General features: G+C 45.6%; 1 protein-coding gene across 4 annotated transcripts in view; it reads right to left on the bottom strand.

Moving 5' to 3' along the window:
• The window catches only part of MATN2 (matrilin 2), a 155068-nt gene that overhangs the window by 103285 nt on the left and 26033 nt on the right, over positions 1 to 25750 (bottom strand). The window lies entirely within an intron of this gene.

Genomic DNA, 25750 nt, shown 5'->3' with positions numbered 1-25750 from the left:
GAACTTCAGTTTCTAGAAAGTCATCAATGCAGTTTTTAGGTGGGCAGACGCCAGAGCAGGGTCAAAATGACTTTATTTTTTTTATTTTATTTTATTTTTTAAAATGACTTTATTATTTACTGCAGAGCACAGAGGCTTGGCTGGATACTTCAGGGAGTACAGAAGACCCTTAGGGTGGGGACCCAAGTCAAGGAGCTTACAGTCTACCTGGGGAGACTTAACTAATGGAACAAGGAAAGAATAACTAGTATGCAACTATGTGGTGCTGACACTAGGTGTTCAAAGACCAGGAATATTAGTAGGCTGGAGCCAAGGAGATGGCTTTACAGTTGCATAGTGTTTGGACTGAGAGAAGGAACACATGGAGATGGACACGTGAACAAAAGCCCAATATGACATGAATACATCAGATAAGAGAACAAGTGATAAAGGTCCTACTAGGAGTCATGGATAGGAATTAAGCTGGAGGGGTAGCTTGAAGCCACATTTAAAGTCCTTTCAAAAGGACTTTAAATTCAGACTGAAATTTGTACATGATGCCACAGGTGACGGGCATAATATGATTAGCATTACATTATGTAACTTATCTCTTCTGTAGGGAAGTTACGTAATGAAAAGCCAATTGAGTGGGGCAGAAGTTTGTGGAGAGGATATGAACAAAAGGGAACCCTCATGCACAGTTGGTGGGAATGTAAACTGGTGCAACCACTGCGGAAAACAATATGGAGCTTCCTCAAAAAACTAAAAAATAGAACTACCATATGACCCAGCAATTCTACTCCTGGGTATATATCTGATAAAAACAAAAACACTAATTCAAAGAGATATATGCACCCCAATGTTCATAGCAGCATTATTTACAATTGCCAAGATATGGAAGCAACCTACGTGTCTATCAACAGATGAATGGATAGAGAAGGTGTTTTGTGTGTGTATACACACACACACACACACACACACACACACACACACACACACACACACACACTGGAATATACTACTCAGCTACAAAAAGTGAAATTTTGCCATTTCCAACAACATGGATGGACTTGGAGGGCATTATGCTAAGTGAAATAAGTCAGACAGAGAGAGACAAATACTGTATGATATCATTTATATGTGAAATCTAAAAAAATAAAACCAGTGAATAAAACAAAAAAGAAACAGACTCACAGATACAGAGAACAAGCTAGTGGTTACCAGTGGGGAGAGGGAAGGGAGAGGAGGAATACAGGGGTAGGGATGAAGCGGCACAAACCACTACGTATAAAATGAACAAGCTACAAGGATATACTGTACAGCACAGGGAACGCAGCCAATATTTTATGCCTATAAACGGAGTATAACCTTTAAAAACCCTGAAGCACTGTTGCACACCAGTAACTTATATAATATTGTACTTCAACTATACCTCAGTTTTTTTAATAAAAAGCAAAAAAAAAAAAAAAAAGCCAGTTGAGTTGGGCAGGGGTTTGCAGGGTGGATGATACAGACCATTTTTGCACGAATCTGGTTGAGAGAGAAATTTAATCCCAACCGGGGTGGGGAGGTCGGGGGCAGTAGTGGAAATGGAGAAGGTACCTGGCCAAGAAACATTTCAACAAAGGACACCGTGAAATTAGAAAAAGGCAAACGTCGAAGTCTCTCCCTTACCACCGCAAGCACCATACTTATTCTTCAAGTGCTCAAGCACGAAGGCATTCGGGGAAGAGGGTGGGACTGGATGAGATGAGAGGCCTCTTGCCTCAGAGGGTGGAGGCTGGGTGTCCCTGCTGGAACGTCTCAGATATTCTGAGCTATGGCCTCCAGCCCCTCCTCCCCGCCCCCTTCCCTTTCCCAGATTTCCCGCAGCTAAATCTGGATTTGATAGGGATTAGAGAAGGGATCTCAAATGCTTGCCCTAAATCCCAATCACCGCAGCTACAAGAAAGAGGGAGGAAGCCAAAGATGAAACAGTGAACCCAGTTATTAAAATGAGAAGTGGGAAGGGCCGGTGAGGTCATCCTGTCCAGGCTGTGACTCGCCCCTGAGCGCCTGCACACACACCTCATCCAACTGCAGCCTGACAAGTCTAACAGTTTTAGGGGAGGAAGCACCCCCCACATGCCAGCACCATGGCAGAAAACCAACCTTCTGTGGCACCACATATAACACTGGGGGCTGGGTGTATAGTTTAAGGTGAGTTTCTCAAACCGGAGCCCCCAGAAACTGCCTTTGAGGACCCAGAGATAAGAACAATTATCAACCCTGACATTTGCAGGGTGTTTCAACATCTTTACTCCAGAGGGCTTTCATCACTACAGTCTCATTTGATTTCCAGAACAAGCTCTTAAGAAAGGAACTAGGAATACCGTGCTGATTGGATAAATGAGAACATGAAGGCACCAAGAGTTTGAACATCTCTTATAATTTATGAAAAGAAAAACTAGAATTGCTGGATCATATTGGTCGTTCGTTTCTGGATTTCTGAGGTACCTTTCTGTACTGTTTTCCATACTGGTTGTGCCAGTTTACATTCCCACTAAGAGTGCACAGGGGTTCCCTTTCCTCCACATCCCAGGCAGCACTTGTGATCTCCTGTCTTTTTGATAATGGCCATTCTAACGGGTGATGCCTCACTGCCGTTGTGATTTGCACGTCACTGATGATGAGTGACGCCGAGCGCCTGTTCGTGTACTTCTGGGCCATTTGTATGTCTTTTTGGTTTCATCCATCAACGGGATTGAAGCAAAAGTGTGTGTGTCTCAGTAATGTGGAGATGTCAATAAAGTTAAAGTGTTGTCGTGTTGAGTTACTAAAATAAGTGTGCTGGAAATATAGGAGGTTAGAAAGGGGGATGCTTAAAATTACAGTTTGAAAAGTGGTCAGTTACCAGAGATAATAAGACCCAGAATGTAATCATTGCAGTGGGTGTCTTCAGCAGGCTGGAGGTAAAGTTAATTGGAGTTAAGGAGGTAAAGGAGTTGGGAGTCTGAGCTGTTGCACGGGTCACCATCTTGGATGCTGAATGTCCTTGACACGCGAATACGTGTTGGAGTGAAGAGCAAGACAGTGATCCGTGAACTACACCCTTCATGAACAAACAGTGATGAGCGGATGCCAGCCGTGAAGGGCAGAGTGTATGTACCTGGATAACATGAGTCTCCGTATTCAGTGAGCATGCTGGAGTTGTTTCTCAGCTTACGGCTCCTCATTGTTTTAAGTTTTCTTTTTCTAACTATAAGTAAGACATTTGTAGTATAGGAAATTTGGAAAATACAAGTATATATAAGAAATAAAATAAAAGTTACCCATTTAAAAAAGAAAAACTATACGGAGGCAACCCCAACACCCACCTCACTGGGTGGTTGTGGAGATCTGAGGAAATGCTATAGGTAAAGAGCTTACTTAGCCTTGGGCCCAGCACGTGGGAACCCCCAGTATGTGGCAGCTGCGCGGCTCGGCCCACACCGCACCCCACTCCTTGCCTGCCCCCCCCAGGCCCAGGCTGGGGAGGGGCAGGGCTGCTGCTGACGGCTGCGTAGTTAGTGCCGCACACAGGCACCTGCCCAAGGAAACGAGGGGGCCTGAAATCCAGCCCAGCCCCGAGCCCTGGGGCTGCATCCACCCTGGGAGGCACCTGGAGGAAGCGCCTGTCTCTCATTTTCACAAAGGTGCCTATGGTCGAGCATGTGGTCCTGGGCCAGAGCAATGCAGGACAGACCTGCCGATCCCAGGAAAGAAGATGAGGGTCAGGACTGAGGCCGGCCCCCCTCTAGGAGCCACACCTGCCCCGCCCTCAGTCTGAACTTAATGCAGGGAGAATGTGACCCAATGATCTCCATCTGCCCAGAAGGACCGGAACCAGAGAGACCCTGCCACGGAGGAGGATCTTACTGAAAGGTTCCTTGGAAGGGCGGGAGGGATGGGGACTGCAGACTGGCTCCCTAGGAACTCTCCTTCTCTGGAAATCTTTGATTTCCTAGGGGTCCTCCTGGGACTGGGATTCTTACTGTGGGTCTCAGTCATGGTGTCGGCATCCCAGGAAGCATCACAATCAACTTAAAGGGAAGCCTGGAAGTTCCATGGGGAGTTATGCGCTCAACTAGATTAGTTCCTGTCAAAACAAATGAGGAGTTTTCACAATGCCTGGCATTTACAAAAACACCACAAAGGTTCCAAATGGTGTTGGAGGGAACCTCCAGGGAGCTGTGATTGTGAGTTGAAAAATGATGAGTCCTGGCAGCCCAATGACCGAGTTTCTTCAGAATGTCTCCTCGGGTCCCTCGAGAGCTCAGAACCACAGCTCCGCAGCTTGCCCCTGAAAGGGCTGGTTCAGTGGTTCTCAAACTCGAGATGCCTCCCAATTTCCAGGGGGATTGTTAAAAGCTAAGATCAGTGGGCCTCACTTCCAAAGTTTCTAATTCTGTAGGTCTAGGCTGGCACTGAAAATGTGCTAGTTCCTGGCTGAAGGCGATGCCACTGGTCCAAGGACCAGACTCTGAGAAACCACTAGTTTAGGAACTAGAGAGATTCTGGAGGAAGGAAGTTCTGGCAAGTCTTGACCTCATACCTCACTGTGAATTCCCCAACGTGGGAAACTACTCATCTCTGGAGCCATGCAGTGGGAACACAGCAAGTCTTCAGTCAACATTTGTGGAATCAAATGAAATTCTGGGTGGTGGAGCAAGGCTTCAGGTGGAAGGGACTGAGTCAGAGCAGGCAGTTCAAGGAGGTGGATTAAAACCCCAAAGTCAGGGACTTCCCTGGTGGCGCAGTGGTTAAGAATCCGCCTGCCAATGCAGGGGACAGGGGTTTGATCCCTGGTCCGGAAGATCCCACATGCCACGGAGCAGCTAGGCCCGTGCACCACAACTACTGAGCCTGCGCTCTAGAGTCTGCGAGACACAACTATTGAGCCCACGTGCCACAACTACTGAAGCCTGTGCGCCTAGATCCCGTGCTCCGCAGCAAGTGAAGCCACCGCAATGAGAAGCCCATGCACTGAAACGAAGAGTAGCCTCTGTTCTCGGTAACTAGAGAAAGCCCGCACGAAGCAACAAAGACCCAATGCAGCCAATAAATTAAACAAACAAACAAACAAACAAAAACCCCCAATGTCAAAAAGTGCTAGAGCATGTCTGGGTCGTGCTAGCAGAGTCACAGATTCTAGTACCTATTCCATTCTATGAGGGAGCATAGCCATTGTGGAACTTTTGGTCCATGGACTCACAGACTAATAAAATCTTATAGCTGGAGGGTCTAAGTAGAGTTCAAGTTACTCACTTTACATAAGGGGAAACTGAGGCCCAGAGAGGTGACGCTACCTCCACGAGGCCTCATGGCTCATTAGGGTGAGACCTGGGACCATCCTGGTGCCTTTCCCCCATCTCACGGCGGGCGCCTGGGAAAACTCTCAATACTGCTGGCACTATCATACGAGCTTTGTAAATACTTGGGGACATTCTGAAATATTTGCCTCACAGTTTCTCCACACGGACACTGCTGAGAGATGTTTCCAGAAAATGGACTCTCCTCTGTGTGCGTTCCTTTCACATCTTGGTTCTGATAAACAGCCTCCCTGTCTCCTTAGCCTGTGAGAAGAACACACACGATCTTCCTTCTCGCCCCTCACGACAGAGTTTCCACAGCAGTTGGAAGAGGGTTTCGGGGCACATCATAAAATGTCATCCCTTGAACCAAAAAAGTGACGGTCTGAGCCTTGTGAACAGTATTTCCAGTTCTGTCAGCTTGACTCTACAGCCTACTCATTGGATGAACGAGTGTCTCTTCCCCCTGCAGAGAAAGTGAACCTGAGCCAGAATAATTTTCAGCAACATTCCCACCCCAGCAGCATTACAATGTGCAGCCTTGGAACTGTTTCCTTCCTCTCAGGATTGCAGATTTGTTACTAATCGGTCTCCCTTGCTGCGGCTAAATTCAATTATGGCCCGTGTAATTGTACAGTAAATATTTAGTACCATCTGCCTAGAGAGGTCAGGGCATGTTTGGAGAAGGAAGGTATGTGAATCTCAATGACGAGGGTAAAATAATTTCATCCAGAGACTGAAAGGGGCTCTGAAATGCTCAGTGAAACAGCAGCAGAGTCCTATGACCCCAGTACAAGCCCAGCCAATGCCACTTTCTATGTGGACTTAAGTCTCTCCTCCACCCCTTTGACCCTCAGTCTCTTCTAATGTGAAATGAGAATAATAATACCTCACAGGGCTATCGTGAGACTCAAAAGAGGATAAAATAATAATTTATAGCTACTGTTCACTGACCACTTAATAAGTACCTGGCTTTGTTCTGAGCACTTTTACACGGGATGGCTTATTTTTTCTTCACACCCAACTTAGCAAGTAAGTACCATTCCCAGTTTACAGATGAGAACAGTAAGTCTAGAAAGGTTAGATATCTAGCTCAGGGCCTCATACTACGGGCGTAGAGGAGCTGGGATCTGAACTCATCTGGTCTGGCTTCACAGCCCATGCTCTTAACCACCAAGCAATGCTCAGAAAGGATTCTGTCCTTTTAGACCTGTCATTCCCAGCACACTCGAGATGCACCAGAACTACACTAGCTCTCTGGGGTCAGTTCTTTCCTTCCCTGGAATCACGGCCTGAAAACTATGGCCCAAACTTGCCTGCCTCCTGCCAAGTGCTTCTCCCCTGCTGAATGCCTGTTTGTATTTTTTTTTTAATTTAATAAAATGATGAAAACAGATGCTTGCCTCCCTGAACAGCAGCAGCCAGTCAATGAGGCTGCTCGTGGTTCACATTCTCATGTGCTTGACGAGCGCCTACTGTGAGATCAGGAGGACCAGGGCCCTGGGGGAGACGGAAGGATGGGACAGGTGTGATGGAAAGCCAAGGCCACCAAACCAATCTTTGACAGGTTGTGGGGAACAGGGTGGGGTGGAGAAGGGAAATGGATTTCAGAAAATGTGGTACTTCCTAACAATTCCCAGCAAAGTTCCCACATGTAGATGGTTTGTGGGCACTTAAAAAAAGAACTGTGAAAAATGTAATGATGCAAGGGGAAAATGGAGTAATTTCTAGGACAGCACAAGAGTGAGTGGATGAGGGGACTGCAGTATGATTTCCAGGTGGCATTAAAGATCGACTTGAGGGTGGTGAGCATGGAACTGAGGGGACACTGACAGCATAGTTGTGTTTTGCTCCATCTACACTCAGCTGCACAGGAATGGGGGAAAGCAGGCAGCAGTCGATATAACCAGGGTTGTCACTGAGCCAAGCAAGAGTGATGAATCAGAAGAGCAACAAAGGTAGGCAACACTGACTATAAAGATGTCCTATGGAATTAAACCGGGGGAACAGGAAGTAGAAGATAGGAAGAGGTGAAAGGCAGAGAAAAGGCAGCAGGGTCAATGGATTGAAAGTCCAGATAAAGTCTCAGGATTGTTAAAGTTGGAATCCTAGAAGGGGTGAGCTGGAGAAACAGGAGATTTAAATTGAGATGACGAAGAAACAGCAGTTATTATAATCACAGGGTCGAGAGTACGATAAGAGAGGTAAATGGCTGAGATGTGGTGGAGGACACGAATACTCCAATAATGATCCCTCAAAGGAGGGATCATCCATGTGGATATTGAAATTACCAAGAACTGTGACAGGGACTTCCTAGGTGGCACAGTGGTTAAGAATCCGCCTGCCAGTGCAGGGGTCAAGGGTTCGATCCCTGCTCCAGAAGATCCCACATGCCAAGGAGCAACTAAGCCTGTGCACCACAACTATTGAGCCCATGTGCCACAACTACTGAAGCCCGTGCACCTAGAGCCTGTGCTCTGCAACAAGAGAAGCCACCAACAAAGACCCAATGCAGCCAAAAAATAAATAAATAAATAAATAAATAAATAAATAAAAATTAAAAAAAACAAAACAAAACTGTGACAAGAGCTAAAACTGGTCTTGTAACTAAGACTAACCAGAGGGGTTTCTTTAATTCCCTAAAAGTGACCAGAAACACTATGGAACATGATTCAAAGATCATAAAGGGACAAAGAAAAAACTAGCTTACCAAGAGTCTCAAAGGGAGAAAAGCAGTCTTATGATTACAGAAAGTGGGGGTGGGGGCCGGGGGGTGGGGGTAGGGAGAACCTGATGATTATGAGCCAGTAGGAGACTGAGAAGGGAAAAAAGCACGCATAATTTATGTTTTTACTCCTAGATGGGATAGATTGGGAGAATCAGAGAAAATCTATAGCTCGGATCTCAGCAAGACAAATAATTGACTCCATTGCGGAAGAAATGCAGATTCCACACATTTGGACCAGTTAGGTAGAACAGTTAAATAAAGCCAATCTTTGAACAAATATTTAGTGAGAACCTATTTACGTGTCAGGCTCTGGGAATATATGAAGGAAAGACTCCCAATTGTGAACAGCAGGCATACAGACACATAATAACAGGATACAATAAAATAGGCAGACTAAAAAGATAAGTAGAGTGCTCAGAGAGAGAGGGAGAGCACGGCTGACTACCTCTGGCTGTGGGTACCCAGGCTCTAGGGCAGGCTTAGCAATGTCCCCTTTTTCTACCTTGTCCCTGGCAGACATTACTAATCAATTCTCACCCTCTCCCACTCAGCCTGGACTCAGCCTCAGGATCCTTTCAACACTGCCCTGCAAGTACCTACAGTAATGAAATGGAATCATTTCACCAACCTGGTTTTAGAGTCTGGGGCTTTACAGCAAAGATTCCAGTACTCAATTTTATCCACTTCTAAGAAACTGAATAAAGGTAAGTTAGCTAATCATACTTTTGAGACATTATCTGATTACTAGTGCTAACTTACTACTTTTCAATGAGAAATAAGAAGGGCAGCCACGTCGACGGTCTACACATGAACTTTTAGATAAAGTCATACTTATGATGGAAGGCTGCTGGTGGACATGGGGTCAGAGCAAAGGAAATAGAAATTTCCTAAGAAATAGTCTCTTCAGGGACTTCCCTGGTGGCTTAGTGGTTAAGAATCCACCTGCCAATGCAGGGCACACGGGTTTGATCCCTGGGCTGGAAGGATTCCCATATGCTGCGGAGCAACTAAGCCTGAGAGCCACAACTACTGAAGCTCGCGTGCCTAGAGCCCGTGCTCTGCAACAAGAGAAGCCACCACAGTGAGAAGGCCGTGTACTGCAGCAAAGACCCAATGCAGCCAACAAATAAATAAATTTATTTAAAAAAAAATAGTCTCTTCAAACTGTACGAGTGGTATGTACCCCCTGTTATAAGAATATAAAATAGCACATCAGAATTCAAGGAAATTGCATCCCATAAGCATTTGGTTTATGTGTATTGAACTATCTGGGCTTAACAAAGACAGGCAGACTGAGAGAAAATACTGCGTAACACCTACCATTACACTCAATGAGTTTGTGCCCACAGACATCTGAGATGTGGCCCCTGTGGCCACCTCATGTGTTCCATCCCTATGTACCTCTACACTGTGACTAGTCCTAGGCTTTACAGGTGATTTCATGGATATTTCAGAGGCAATTTGGAGCACCTTTGATTTTTGCCTCCAGGGTGACTTAACCTGCAACTCCCCTGTATTTAGGGCACTTGACTGGGGCACCGTGGTCCTTGGCCAGGGCTGAAAAGACCACAGTTTAATTCTTCCCTCTCTAATTCCCCTATTAGTCAGTCACCAGCTGCTGCATTAGCTCACGCCAGCCGTTTTACAATGCAGTTGATGAGCTATGGCTTCCTCTGAATCAATCATGCTCTACTCACATCGTCCCAAAGAACCCCTGGGGAGCGGCCTGAAAAGCTGATCATATTATGTTAGGGAGACACCCTGGACTTCTTAATGGGATCTAAGACACATCGTAGACTCATTAGCAAGTCATTCCCCACTTGGTAACATTTTCCAAACAGTCTTCCAGATTCTGGGGGCACTTGTGGTTCTCACTCCACCACCACTACACACAGAGCTGGAAAGAATCGCTACAAAGCTGAATAACAGAGTCAGGACCAGAAAGGATTTCTGAGGGCTGGAATAGTGAGTCAAAACTAACAAAAGGAAATCTAGGTGGTGTAAATGTCAAGCCCTGAACATAAGGTTCCAAAAATCAACTGTACAAACCACAGAAAGGAGATATCTGGATTGAGAGCTAGTCACATGATAAAATCGTGTGCCAGGATAGCAAATCCCAAGCCTTGCACGTTGACCCCAAGACCCACAACCCCAGCCCCTGTGAGACCCCAACCCACGCCCCCGCCCCAACACACACACACACTAATCAATCGCAGCCTCAGAATCAAGGTTCAGCCACAGGAGTCCTCTCAGCACAGCATCCCCACTCGCTTCCCACCACCCAGGACCTGGAGGAGCTTGCGAAACAAAACCAGTTTGCCAGCCAGACACTCTCTCTGCTCACTCCCACTAGATCCCTCCCTGCCTCAATGCCCACCATCTTATCAATGGTTTTCCTGGCCTGGGACAGTAGAGAGACTCTCCCAACAAATGGACCTTCCTCTTCCCCTCTTTGTAGCAGAACTTTGCTATGAATAAATATTTTGGTGAGTTTCATCAGAGTCACAGTAGTCACAGTACTTTGACAGCTGTGAGTTCTCAGTATAAATGAGCCCAGGATGCCGTCTCATCAAAGCAATTTCTTCAAAAGCCACTATCCTAAGGGCCACTGACAACAAGGTCATGGGAGAATGAACTAATGAACTCTTTAACCTCCTGGACCCGTTCTCCACTCCCTGCACCATACCCTATAGCTCAGCAATATCTAATGGTTTATAGTTCCCCCCACACCATCCTCTCTCAGCTGCCTCCTCAGCTTAAGACTCGACCCTGTGGTCCCCTATGTCTGGGCATTCTCCTACCAGCATTTCACGTACAGAGCTACCAGCCACATGTACCTAGCAGAGCCCAATGCACATAGATGCTCAGTTGGGTCTTGGCTTCTTCCCTTCAGTGTGCATATGTGGTGGGAGGGGTGGGAGGGCAAAGAAGGGAGAAGTTACAGATACCCCACCACGAGCCAGAGTGGACTGGGGGAGCTGGTCAATGAAGGTGAAATAAAAACAGCCCAGGGCTTCCCTAGTGGCGCAGTGGTTAAGAATCTGCCTGCCAATGCAGGGAACACGTTTTTGATCCCTGGGCCGGGAAGATCTCACATGCCATGGAGCAACTAAGCCTGTGTGCCACAGCTACTGAGCCTGTGCTCTAGAGCCCGCAAGCCACAACTATTGAGCCCACATGTCACAACTACTGAAGCCCGTGCACCTAGAGCCCATGCTCTGCAGCAAGAGAAACCACCGCAATGAGAAGCCCGCACATCACAATGAAGAGTAGCCCCTGCTCACCGCAACTAGAGAAAGCCCGCGCAGCAATGGAGACCCAAGGCAGCCAATAAATAAATAAATAAATAAATAATTTTATTTAAAAAAACAGCCCACAGTGGGAATCCTCAAGGTCCTGATGACGTCAGAAACACCTGGGTGTACTTATTTAAAATGCTGAAACCTGGGCAGCACCCTAGACCTAGTGAATTAGAATCTTTGAGGCTGAGGCCTAGGACTCTGCACTTAGACAATTGTTCCAGGTGATTCCTAGGTGCAACAAATCTGAAGACTCTACCCCGAGGGGCCTGTGACCCTGAGAGACCATCAGAGAGGCCACAGAGCAAGAGTCCCCAAGAGACGCCTTCCTGTGCCCCAGCCCCCGCCTCCCCAAGACCAGAAGCGACCTTGTCAATATGCAAACCTTACATTCTGGATTCTCTCATGGGTTCTGACCCACAACTGGTCCATTGTCAGATCATGTGCAGGTCAGCTGTGTCCTGGCTTTTGATGAGGTTCAGAAAATAAACAAGGGAGGCGCCATTATTACTTTCAACTTATAGATGAAGGCGCTGAGGCTTAGAGGGGCTAAATGACAAGTCCACTGGCATGAGGAGAATGAGTGGTGGGAAATGGGGATTTCACACCCAAGCCAGTCTGATTCGAGTACCTGCATTTTTAGCCTCTGTTTCCCAGCAGGCGACTTAGCATGAAGTGTCTCCTCTGAACAGAAAAGCGTCGCAGAGAAAAGGCGTATGAAGTTACCCTCCCAGTCACCAGTTAATACATTAAACTCCAGTTAATATCTGGGAGGACCAATGGCAGAGACTTGAATGAGACTCAGGAGTTAAAGCTCAACTCAAGACACACTCTCCTGGGACACTCCCCTCAAGACACACTCTCCTCTTCACCCTCTGCCCGGGGCCCGTGCCTCTGGCCCCAGAGCGTCACCTTCATTTCATTAAGTTCTTTCTAACACCGACAAGCACACCTGCTGCACCTACCCGAGTCCTCAAGTGCCTTATGCACCCCCAGGCAGCGATGAGAGTAGCACAACTAGCAAAACGTGCAGTGACGTCATCCCACAAATACCGTATTTACTAGCCTGCAAGCCGCACCAAACCATAAGGCAAACCTCTGAGGTCACGACTGGGCCTTATTCATCCTCGTTTCACCGATGCCTGGCTCAGGGCTGCATACGGAAGGCAGTGAACTGAAGGCACGATGGGCAAAATATAGGCATATCTTAGAGGTACTGCAGGGTCGGTTCCAGACCACTGCAGTAGAGTGAATATCACTCCATAGAGCGAGTCACACAAGTTTTTTGATTCCCCAGTGCATATAAAATTTATGTTTAAGGACTTCCGTGGTGGTGCACTGGTTAAGAATCCACCTGCCAATGCAGGGGGCATGGGTTCAGTCCCTGGTCCAGGAAGATCCCGCATGCCCCAGAGCAACAAAGCCCCTGTGCCACAAATACTGAGCCCACAAGCCACAACTACTCGAGCCTAGAGCCCGTGCTCGGCAATAAGAGAAGCCACTGCAATGAGAAGCCTGCGCACCACAACGAAGAGTAGCCCCTGATCCCTGCAACTAGTGAAAGCCCGCGCGCAGTACCGAAGACCCAACGCATCCAAAAATAAATAAATAAAATTAATTAATTAATTAAAAATAAATAAAAGTTATCTTTACACCACACTGTAGTCTCTTAAGTACAACAGAATTGTCTTTAAAAAATACATACTTTAATTTAAAAATACTTTATTGCTAAAAAATGCTAACCATCATCTGAGCCTTCAATGAGCTGTGATCTTTTCACAATAGAACATCAAAGATCAATGATCGGACTTCCTAGGTGGCGCAGTGGTTAAGAATCCGCCTGCCAACGCAGGGGACATGGGTTCGAGCCCTGCTCTGGGAAGATTCCACATGCCACGGAGCAGCTAAGCCTGCACACCACAACTACTGAGCCTGTGCTCTAGAGCCCATGAACCACAACTACTGAGCCCATGTGCTGCAACTATTGAAGCCCACACACCTAGGGCCCGTGCTCCACAACAAGAGAAGCCACTACAATAAGAAGCCTGTGCACCACAATGAAGAGTAGCCCACGCTCGCACCAACTAGAGAAAGCCCCTGTGCAGCAACAGACTCAACGCAGCCAATAAATAAATAAAATAAACAAATTTAAAAAAAAAAAGATCAATGATCACAGATCACCATAACACATAGAATAATAATGAAAAAGTTTGAAAAATTGTAAGAATTACCAAAATGTGACACAGGGACCTGAAGTGAGCAAATGCTGTTGGATAAATAGCACCAATAGTCTTGTTTGATGCAGGGTTGCCACAAACCTTCAATTTGCAAAAACGCAATATCTGCAAAGTGCAATAAAGTACAGCATGATGAAACGAGGTGTGCCTGTACAATGCCAGTGCTATGGGGATGCTGACACATGGAAGAGGTAGTCCTTGGCCTCAGGGGGCTTCCAATCCAGGGGTCAGTGACACAAGCATATAGATGACTGCAGAATGAGGCAGGGAAGAGTCACCTCTGAATTATTATTCAGTAAGCATAACATATGCTTAGCCAGAACAGCTGAACCCTCAGCCACAAAGAACAGTCAGTGGAGACTGTATTTATGAACAAGGAGGCGTGAATCCAGTAAAGATACAGAGCAAATACAGCTCTACCTCTTGGCCAATTACTGAGGATAAAAGCAACAACGTATATTCAGATGGAGGTGATTCTGTGGTCTTTTCCCCACATACACCAGCTCTGAATGCCAGTTGATACCATTCACGTGCTTCTCTCAAGAACACCCAAGATATGGTCTGAATGTCAACTTTCATTCTATGAACTTTCCAACACCTACAAGAAGAACCAAAGTTCACAGGCAAACGTTGAAATTTGAGTATTGTCAAATTTGACCTGTGTACACTTTAACCTGCCAATAAAAGCCCCTGCAGAGCAGAGAGAGATGGGTGTGGTGGGAGAGACACTTGCAGGATGGATTCTGTCTGCCTGTGGAGATCCACACTGGGAAGTGTTTATGCAAAATATTCTTGCCAGTGTCATGATGAGTTTGTTATGGGTTTTGTTTTTGTTTAAAATAAGGTTCTGGTGAATGAGCCTGCATCTTTGGTTAGCAAGGGTGCTCTGTAAACCAGAGACATGGGCCAGCGGCGCCCTGAAGGATCCGGGGTTGACACCAGCTCAAATTTCTGTTGTCCCCGCTGACCGTCATAAATTCCTTTAGGAACACAGCTCTCTAAGGCCCTCAGGGAGTACGCACCAACGAGCCAGGGAAATGGAAAAGAAAAAAAGAAGGAAGAAAAAAGATGCCACATCACACCAGTCTCCTCTCGTAACTGTTACACGAGCTGAAAGAAAAGAGACATCGTATGAAGTTCAACAACTGTGGTTTCCAGAACCCTGGACAATTTTCTTTGCGAGGGAGCCAAAGAGAAAGCTGCCCCAGTTTAGCCCTGGAGAAAAAACAGTTTCCAGTGAATTGAATTTCCTTGCAAGGTAAAGCTGTTTGCTAAAGTTTCACTTAAAAAAATGCCCTTCACATCTTCTCTCAGTGTGTCTGACAAACAGGCTTTCTCTTAATTGAGAAAAGAAGTATAAAGAAGCCCTGAAATGGTCAATGGTTTTAAAATTCATTGAGCTGACTCAATAAAGAATCAGTTTGGTATTGTCTATCAAAACTCTTCTCAACAGCTTTCTTCCTTTCTCAAATTGAGAAATGATCCATATCTTAAAATTATAATCTACACACACACACACACACACACACACACACACACCATCCCCCAATATTAGACAGTACAGAAAGTACTGGAAAACAGGTGATCTCTCCGCTCTGCAAAGTGAAAAAGAGTGTGGGTGCCTTTTAAAAAGCAAACTGGCATTTGACCCACAGGAGCATTTTAGCTTAATACATTAAGCAATTCCCTCATCTGCTTTAGTCCAGATGGAAGTTAGGCACAGAGCAGAGACTCGTGACTAGCAATGCAGGGCCGGGCTGGGAAGGATGAGGGCCACGAGGAAGAGGCCTCGCTAGATGCAGCCTTGTAGCTCTTGCCTGGAAGGGGAGGGGTGCAGGCACACACAGAGGCAGGGGTGGAAGCTTCCACAGCCCTGTACCAGCCAAGGAAAAGTTTCTCTCATCACTTCAGTTTGGTTGACTTATGCAAACACTGGAGAACCCTCCTCTCTGCGCCAGGTGCTGGAGATGCAGCACAAGAACCAGCCTCAGCCTGGGACATGCTCACAACCTTGAAGAGAAGACAGCTTCATGAGATTCATAAAAAGGATGTGCTGGGAGGGGGCGGGGGGTGAAGGGGAAGCTGAGACGAAGCGAGAGAGTAGCACAGACATATATATACTACCAACTGTAAAATAGTCAGTGGGAAGGTGTTGTATAACAAAGGGAGTCCAACTCGAGGATGGAAGATGCCTTAGAGGACTGGGGCGGGGAGGGTGGGGGGGACTCGGGGCGGGGGAGTCAAGGAAGGGAGAGAATACGGGGACATGTGTATAAAAACAGATGATTGAACTTGGTGTACCCCCCCAAAAAAATAAATAAATAAATAAATAAAATTAAAAAAAAAAAAAAAGCATGTGCAACTAGAGCCTGGAGGAGAGCACGATCCCGGGATGGTGAGTGGGAAGACTCCTAAAGACGCAGAAGGGTACCATATTATTTTGTCTTATAATATTATTCCATGATTAAAGGATGAGCAGGTGTTGGCCAGGCAGAGTTGGGGTTGAGAAATGATCCATATCTTAAAATTATAATCTACACACACACACACACACACACACACACACACCCCCCATCCCCCAATATGAGACAGTACAGAAAATACTGGGCATTTTAGGCAAAGGGTCAGCATGAGCAAAGGCCTGGAGGCTGGAACAGAGTAGGGTGCCATGTGCATGGGTAATGCAGGTGGGGGGGAGGGGTAATGCAGACAGGATGGGAATGACAGGGAGGGGCTGTATGTGCCTCCTATTAGAAGGCATTGGCTCCATCAGGGAGCCAATGGGGAGCCATCAAAGGGTTTTCAATGTGCCCATCCTCTTTTAGAGCACATTCTAAGGGCCCCTGACTCAGCCCAGACTTCACTCTTCTCCATCCCTAGCCCAACCCAAAGCCTCTGCCACCAGAGCTCCCAGCCTGGTCTCAGGTGTAAATGAATGTTCCCTATGTGTATACTATAGAGAGGCACCAGGGAGAATTTAAAGACAACTCCTTTATATTTAGGAGTTGAATTTTGCCCCTTTGTTATCTAACCCTGGAGTAAGTCTACCCGAAGGACTTTCAGCTGGTGGGGCAGAAAGCTTAGGTCAGCAGCTGGGCCCTTCCAACTCATCCCTCTTGGGTGTCCAACTCCTCTACTGCTGTTTCTCTCCCTAATTAATTCAATGTTCAAAGGAAATAACTGTTGATTGAATGTCATTTGGCACTCAGCATGAACTCCCACCTCTTTTTATGAGTCTTCCTGTACTGCAGAAATAAGAAACACATTTCCCCAATTCCTTTGCAGCTAGGGTTCTGGGTAGAACGAGGTAACATCAAGATACACTCATGAAGGAGGAAACGAGGTAAACTCTGTTTCTGCTGGCAAGTAAGGTCATAGAAACACAGACTCGGTGTTCTAGTATTTGCTCACCAGCTTCACTGATGGAGTTACAGCAGCAACACCATCCAGATCCCAGCAATGGGTTCTTAGGTGATGGTTCTGAACTTCCACTCCTTCGATCTTTCCATTAATTATGTAAGCACGTAATTCCCTGTATTAAATCCCTTTCTGCTTAAAACACCCAGAATGCTAGAGCTTTGCTTCCTGCACTGGCCTTAGTGGTCCCATCAACTCCTCAACATATCTGCCTTTTTGATGCCTCCCTCATCCACAGTGGGTTCCTGATGAAAACTCCAAATACACTGGAACAACAACAACAAAATACGAATGGGCATGCTTAGTTCTCTTCGCAAAGCTCACCTGAAAGCCTAGTCTCTCCAAGCTCTGTGGAAGTGGGGCCAACTCTCCTCCCCTCCCCTGAAGCCTCTGTACACTTACCCCCCCTCCTCCCTTCTACACTGACTCCCCCAGGCACCTAGGTTGTTCTCATCTCCATTTGGAAACTTGTCCTCTCTCTCTCCACTCTGATACGACATTTCATTTCCTCCATCTTTACTTAACTTGGCTTAGGTTTCCACTCCCTGAGTACACTGAGACAGTATGTTACACAAAAGGAAATCTATTGAGCCAGCAACTTGTTTCCTCATCACTCACGACGCTCAAGCGAGCACTGGGCTCCAGCTGCTGCAGTTGACTCCATCAAGCTGAACGCCCAATGTTAGGGTTGCCATGGAAACCAGAAATAACATTTCAGGAATCCCTCGCAGCCTGGGCGACTTTGGTTTCTAGGCTGTTCTACAAATAGTCTTTCTTGCTGCTGACCATTAAGATGAAGAGCGATAATGCGAGAGCAAGTTTAATGAACTGAAATGGCATTCCTTACAGATTTGATCATCACAAAGCAGTTAAGGTATGCAAATTTTAACACTGAAAAGGAACTCTAAAGGCTGGATTCAATTTCCCTATTCTGCAAATGGAGAAGGTCATGCAGGGTAAAGGTGGAGCAATCTCCTGACTCCCGGGCTGCCCATGTTCCCCCCCACCACACACATTCTCCATCCTGGGCAAGTTACTTGCCCTCTCTAACCTTCAGTTTCCTCTTCTACAAGATGGGGATAATGCTTGTACTCCATGGCCTCAGAGGGGTGCCATGAAGATTAAGTACGTGAATATGTGTAAAGTACTTAGAATGGTGCCTGGCACAAAGTAAGAGTGAAATAATTATTTTTGTTATTATTTCCACCTGGTATTGTGTTGAGGGCCGTATGGAAGCAACACGCATAGCAAAGAAAGCACTGCTGTGGACTGGGAACCCAGACACCCATGTTCTGATCTGCACTCTGCCACCCGCTAGGTGACAGTGACCACATAACCTTTTTTGGGGGGGATGGGGAAGGGGGTGGCTATGCTACTTTGATCTCTAGGGTTGGACTAAATAATTTCTCAGCTCCTTTCTAGCTCTCATATGCTATGGTTTTAAGTAAAATGAATTAAATAGAGATGTTCCTTGAACTTTACAAGTGGTTATATCCATATCTATAATGATAGCTAATATTGATGGAGCGATGATTATATATCAACATAATGCTGCATGCACTAACTCCTTGCTTCTCACAACAACCTACTATCCCCATTTAACAGGTGGGAAAACTGAGGCTCAGAGATTTTAGAGTCATTTGCCCAAGGTCATACAGTAGTAAGTGGCAGAATCAAGATTTGAATCCAGGAATCTAGAATTCACAGTCTTCATGATTAATCTATAGGAAACAACAAATGTACACACACAGCTACAGAAGGGTACAACCTACATGACTTTATATCACATTAATCTTCCCTCGTTGTAACTAGGTACTCTGCCGGCTGTATCCATAAATTCCCAGCAACTGGTCCTGTTCAAGAAGGTTTTGGAAAACTTGCCACAAATAAAATAATTCTTGGTTCTTCATTACACACCAGAGATGATCACCTCCACCAACATCTCTCACCGGGATGATGTTAGCCTCCTAAACGGCCTTTGCCTTTGTTCCTCTACAGACTATTTTCAACTCAGCAGCCAGAGCAATCCTTTTAACACAAGTGAAAGCAGGTCACTTCTTTGCTTAAAACCCTCTGATGGTTCCCATTTCTCTCAGAGAAAAGCCAAAGTCCTAACAAGGACTCACCGAGGTCCCCATGTTACATCCCTGAGCCACACTACACTGGCACTGCTGTTCTAAACACTTCAGGTGAGCCTGGAACATTCTTCCCCTGGATTCAGCAAACTGTCCCCTCACCACCTTCAAGATAATGGCTTAACACAGTAGACTGGTGACACTAGTAGCTGACTACTTAAACTTCATTTCTCTACCCATCCCCTTGTGGCTTCCTTGCAAAGATTCCAAGCAGCAAGAAAGTGACCATGATTTCTGCGAGGATAGGTCCCATCCCCCACCAGGAACGACTCCTTACTGGAGGAAGCCAGTCTTGGTTATCTCACTCTCCAGACGAGGTAGCTGGAGTAGGCATGCAATCCAGTTTTGCTAGCAGGGAGTAAGGGAAAGTCTACTGAAGATTTTGATCTCTGATAAAAGGAATGAGTGAAGGAACAAAATAGTTCCCTTTCCTCCACCCCTATTTCCTTCCTGCCTTGAACATAACCATGGAAGGATGTGATGTTTGGAGCTGCAGCAGCCATACTGTAACTATGAAGGCAGAAGCCTAAGAAAGGAAAGCCAATCTCCTGGGATGACACAGCTTCAGCTGGAAAGAACCCTTGTCTCAATGATCAAGCTGAGCCACTGCCATGAGCTTGGAATCACTGACCTCCAGACTTCTTGTAAGATATTCAAATATCTTTTAATAAAAACACTGTTAGCTTATGCCAATTGAACCCTGCCTAATACCCAGAGACTTCACTACTGATATCAAGCCTGCTATAGAGTAGTTGCTCAACAAAAATGTGTTTGTTCTATGTATGAAGGAATGAATCTGGTGGTACAACTTTTGACATTTTAAAAATAAAATTTATTAAAGTTTTGCTAATTACACATTTTTTTTGAAATATGTAATCAATTTTTTCGTCGTTCTTCTCTAAGATGAATATCTGATCTAAGGTTGAAAGAGAAAAAAACTACCACTTTATATTTAAATCAGTAGGTGCTCAAATAGATAAATAAAAATTAATAATACTAATAATACTAATAAATGTCATCTCTCATTCATTTATTCAGTACACATTTATTGTGAGGCTACTACACCAGATGCTTTATACCCAGAGATGAAAAGACCTAGTTCCTAGTTTTAGAGATCTCACAGTAGAGGACTTCCCTTGTGGTGCAGTAGTTCAGAATCCACCTGCCAATGCAGGGGACATGGGTTCGAGCCCTGGTCTGGGAAGATCCCACATGCCACAGAGCAACTAAGCCCGTGCGCCACAACTACTGAAGCCCGCGTGCCTAGAGTCCATGCTCCGCAACAAGAGAAGCCACCGCAATGTGAAGCCCGTGCACCACAACGAAGAGTAACCCCTGCTCTCTGCAACTAGAGAAAGCCGGTGCACAGCAACAAAGACACAACACAGCCAAAAGAATAAAATAAAAATAAAATAAAAACCTAAAAAAAGAAAAGATCTCACTGTAGAGTGGGAGCACAGTAGAGTTAACACCACTTGGCAATGTACAAAGTGTTTTTCAAAAATAAACTTTAAAATCGACAATAACAGCAACAGGCATTTATCGAAAGCTGACTCTGTGCCAGGCTCTGTGCCAAGCCCTTTATCTGCATGATCTCATTCCATCCTCATTCCCACTCTGAGGGAGGCGCCATTATCCTCCCCATTTCACAAATAAGACAACTGGGGTTAGGGTGGTTCCGCTACTTACTCTTGGTCACACAGTGGAAAGCCAGAACTCACACTTGTTCAAAGTTAGCTATGGTTATTTGTAAAAGCAAGCTGACAAGTGTGGTGGCAGGTGTGGACAGGTTCAGGAGCCACCGTTGATTGGAAGGCTGGTAAGAAAATGGGGCCAGGAGACGGTCAGGACAAAGGAAGCCATGTTAGGCGGCCGCTGCAGAACTAGAGGCTCCTGATCAAGAAAAGACAGTTCACGACACCATTCTGTACTTATAGGAAACATAGGGAGGGTTATTTCTCCCTCCTGAACTTGAACCTGTAAACCAGACTATCAGCTGAGCTTCTCCAAGGGATGTCCCCTTGGGTACCCCCAGACACTCCAACTGAACATGGTGTTTGACCTCACACAAGTCACTCAATGTTTGTTGAACAAATAAAGATATAGCTGCTGTGGCTGTGTGTGGCAGTTTCACATCGCAGCGGTTTGCAGACAGGGATTATGTCCGTCTCGTCTGCGTCTGGGGCTGGCCTCGGCTTCAGTGGCTGGTTGGTTGATGGCTTTGTTCCAGCCCTGACTCAGTCTGACCACTGGCTGAGGCAAACATCTGCATGAGAACAGCCCATGTGGTAGGAGGGGAAAGGGCTCCCCTGAGCCCTAGAAGACTTGGTATTAAGCCCTAAGCTGCTGCTGGTCAATTACTTCACCTTGAACAAAGAGCAATATTTCTGGACTCTGGTTCCTTCACCCTTAGCCCTTATTTGTACCAGGGATCTCCATGGCAATCTGGTGAAACCCATAACCCTTTCTCAGAATACAGTTGTTAAATGTCCAAAATAAGATGCAACACACACTAGGATGGCAATTAGAAAAAAAAAATGGAGAATAACAAGTGTTGGTGAGGATATGAAGAAATTGGAACTCTTGTGCATTATCGGTGGGAATGGAAAATGGTGCAGCTGCTATGGAATACAGTTTGGCAGTTCTTCAGAAAAGTTAAACATAGAATTACTGTGTTTCCCAGCAATTCCATCCTTGGTACATGTCCAAAAAAATTGAAAGCAGACACTCAAACAGATACCTGTATGCCAATGTTCACAGCAACATTATTTAAGTAGCCGAAAATTGGAAATAATTGTGTCCATCAACAGATGAATCTATAAACAAAATGTATATACATACAATGGAATATTAGCCATAAAAAGAATGAAGTTCTGATACATAACTTGCATAAACCTTAAAAACGTTACGCTAAGTGAAAACAGTCAGACACAAAAGAACAAATATGATATCATTCCACTTGCATGAGGTATCTAGAATAGACAACATAGAGACAGAAAGTAGAAAGGAAATTTCTAGGGGATGGAGGGGGAGGGATGGAGAGTTATTTCTTAATGGGTAGAAAGCTTCTGCTTGGGATGATGAAAACGTTCAAAATGTTCTGGAAATAGACAGTGATGGTGGTGGCACAACAATGTAAATGTATTTAATGCCACTGAATTGTACACTTTTTTGGGGTGGGTGGGGGGGAGGTGAAATAGAAAAAAACAGCTTTATTACTTTGCCAGGCAAAGGGGGACACAGCAGGGTCCTGCCCTCTAAAAGTATGTGTCTCCTATACACTTTAAAATGGCTCAGATGGTTAATTTTATGTTATGTATATATTAACACAAACAAACAAATAAATAAATGCAAAGGGTGAGAAAGGAGGCCAGTTATCTGAACTACAGTGAATCAAGATATTAAAAGAAAAAAATTGAGGATATAGTAACATACGGACTTTAAAAAATAACACTAAATAACAAGATGGAAAGGTGGGTTACTAAGTAGTGTAATTCTGAAGCAGTGGTGAGTGCAAGCACTATTTTGAGTTCTCTCTCACGACTGTAATGTACCACAAACAGATCTGTGATCTCTATTGCTGAGACAGCACTGCTACTACTCCTGTGGTTTGTGGTTTACAATTATAATAGAAGGAAATGCTAAGTTGCAGTTAGAGGTTCGTGGAAAAGGATGTTTTTTTTTTCTCATCCAAATTACGGACCCACTGAAGTCTATCCAAGGGATCTTTGGAGGCCCATGGACCCCAGGTTAAAAACCTCTCAACGAGATGATCTCTAAACTCTTTTCTAATTAAACTGGTGTAAACTAGGAGTGATTTCTGGCTTCGTCTGAATATCAGCGATAAATTGACATCTCTGATCAGTTTGTTTTCTTATCTGTAGCTGGGGATTAGTATAAAATCTGCCTCTCAAGGGCTCTGTGAGGGAAAGGAAGGTAAGGAACCCATTAAGAGCTTTATGAAACTGTGACACTCTCTTGTAAATGTCAGGTGGTACCAGGGAAACCTAAGAGCCCACGAAGACATCTTCCCCATCCCCTGCACACCCGTCCCCCAAGGTTCAGGGTTCCTTCAGAATTTTTGCTTAGAGCTTTGCGAGCTATGGGAATAAAACACAGGGCTCTCTTTGTTAAAGAATACCATGCCCATGTTAAAAAAAATAATGTTGAACTATAATGTATGCCAGCAGATTTGACAATACAGACAAATTGGACAATTTTTAAGGAAAATGCCAATTATCAAATAGACAAGAAGAAATAGAAATAGACTCAAACAGACTAATTACTTTTAAAGAAATTGAATGAGTTGTCAAACATATCCTCTCTACAGAAGGCATCAAGCCCAGATGGTTTCATGAGTAAGTTTTACTAGCTCTTGAGGACGTCTTCTCTCACTGATTCTATACAAATTTCCCCTCAAAAGACCCATGCTCCCTGAAGCTGTGGAATGTGTACCAAACCCTAAAGCATGGCAGGTAGTGAGACAGCTGTGACCCGGCCTGACACTGCAGTATTACTGGCATCTAAACAATGCCTTGCACAGTATGGATACTCAATGCATGTTCCTTTAATGAATGAATAAATGATAAAATTGAGGCAAATTATGAAATGAAACATAACGTTTTAGAACTAAACTATTTTGGTATAGAAAAACAGCTAGCTAAAATGGATGGTCTACCTATTCCTCTTCATCTGGGAGGCAAATTCAAGTTTGATTGGGAGAGGGGAGTGAAGGGGCCTGCTACCTTCAGTGGTTGGTTGGGACAATCACACACAGGACAGCCACAGGACAACGGCACTGGTGCCTATGGGTGAACGGTACGCTGAGGAGGAGGGGATGCTTTCCTGGCTGCCCCATCAACAAGTCCCAAAGATGTAAGGATTCTTCATCTTGCACCGGGCTTAGCACAGTGCTTGGAACATGGGGACTCTCAGAACATATTTATTCAATGAATGGATGGAGTGGACTGGAAGAAGGCCCAGTGTCAAGGCCGCGGAATTAAGAGCTGGAGATGGAAAGCAGCCTCTTTCAGGGTTGGCCAGATCTGAGCCCCTTGGACGGGATTCCTCTGCAGTGTACTTCACGGTCCAACCTGACTCTAAAGGCCTCTGGGGCTCATCCTCCCAGGGTTTCTCAGGGCCAAATGCCCCTCACTGCACATACTCCAACGGGCCTTTCCAAAGGCCCCTCCTGGCTCTGAGCCCAAGTGATCAGATGCTTACGTTCCTCCTGTTTCTCCCCTAGCCCCTTCCCCTGCATCAGCTCTTTGTACCTCTGGCTGTCCAGCTTCCTCTTTGATGTTCTTATTCATTGGCTGGCTGGGGGCTTACAATAACTTCTCCCTCCCCCTCCTTTCCCGGCCCCACCATCCTCTGAGCTGCCAAAATACACACACTGCCCTCCTTTCATCCTTCCCTATAAATCAGCCTCCTCTGGATATACTGAAAGGAAGCTTTTCTGAGCTAGTGGTTTTAATTCCTGGCTTTCAAAAGATCTTACTCGGACTTGGTTTCACAACCTGGCTAGATTGCACTGGTTTCCCATCTGCAGCCCGAGGATGTTGGCTGCACAACCCATTGGGCTTGTCCGACCTGCCTCAAAGACTCAGAAATACACGATGGTAAATTAATAAGTACCATACCACTGAAGTCTTTGAATATGCTTCCCCAGTGTAGGCCAGTAACAGTTATATCACGCCGAAATGGGAAGATAAAGTGAATCAGAAAGGAAAAAGGGGCTACTTAGGAACAGGTCAGAGAAGACACCTTGTCCTCCACAAACCAGGAAAGTGGGAAGCAAAGCAGCTGGTACAGGCTGAACTGTGTCCCCCAAATTCATAAGTTGCAGTCTAGTACCTCAGACTGTGACTGTATTTGAAGATGAGGTCTCTAAAATGGTGATAAAGATTAAATGAGATCATTAGGGAGGGCTCAAATCCAATGTGACCCGTGTACTTATAAGAGGAGGGAACGTGGGCGCAGACAGGTACAGAGGGAGGCCCACGTGAGGACACAGGGAGCGGGCGGCCATCCGCAAGCCCAGATGAGACACCTTGCTATAACCGAGTAGGACCCTGAGGGGCCTTCCCGGGACAGACCCCTCCCCCATATCCTCTGCTCTAGCTTCTATCTGAAGTACCCAGAGAATTGTATCTCATGCATATTTGGGTGCTGCTAAAAACCACCACCCAAAGGGGAAACGAATTAACTATTTGATGATCATGAGCAAGGAGCCCCCAGATCTTTTGGCACCTAAGGATTGATAATGGTAACTGCCCTGCTAACCCATCATCAACCAATAAAGAGAATTGTGCATGAGCTGATCACATATCCTGGGACGCCCCTCCTCACCTGGGGCGTTAAAAATGCTTTGCTGAAACCCTTCAGGGAGTTCAGGCATTTTCTGGGCATGAGCCACCCGTTCTCCTTGCTCAGCTCTGCAATAAACCTTTCTCTGCTCCAAACTCAGATGTTTCCTTTTGTTTGGCCTTATTGTGTCTCTGACACACGAATTTGCATTCGGTAACATCACCAAGAATCCAACCAGTGGGTACCTTGATCTGGGACTTCTAGTCTCCAGAATCATGAGAAAATAAATTTCTGTTGTTTAAGCCACCTGGTCTGT

This window comes from Hippopotamus amphibius, chromosome 5 (genome assembly GCF_030028045.1).
Source record: "Hippopotamus amphibius kiboko isolate mHipAmp2 chromosome 5, mHipAmp2.hap2, whole genome shotgun sequence".
NCBI classification, from domain to species: Eukaryota; Metazoa; Chordata; class Mammalia; order Artiodactyla; family Hippopotamidae; genus Hippopotamus; species Hippopotamus amphibius.
The sequence above is the reverse complement of the archived record's forward strand: the minus strand, read 5'-3'. Positions and strand labels throughout refer to the sequence as shown.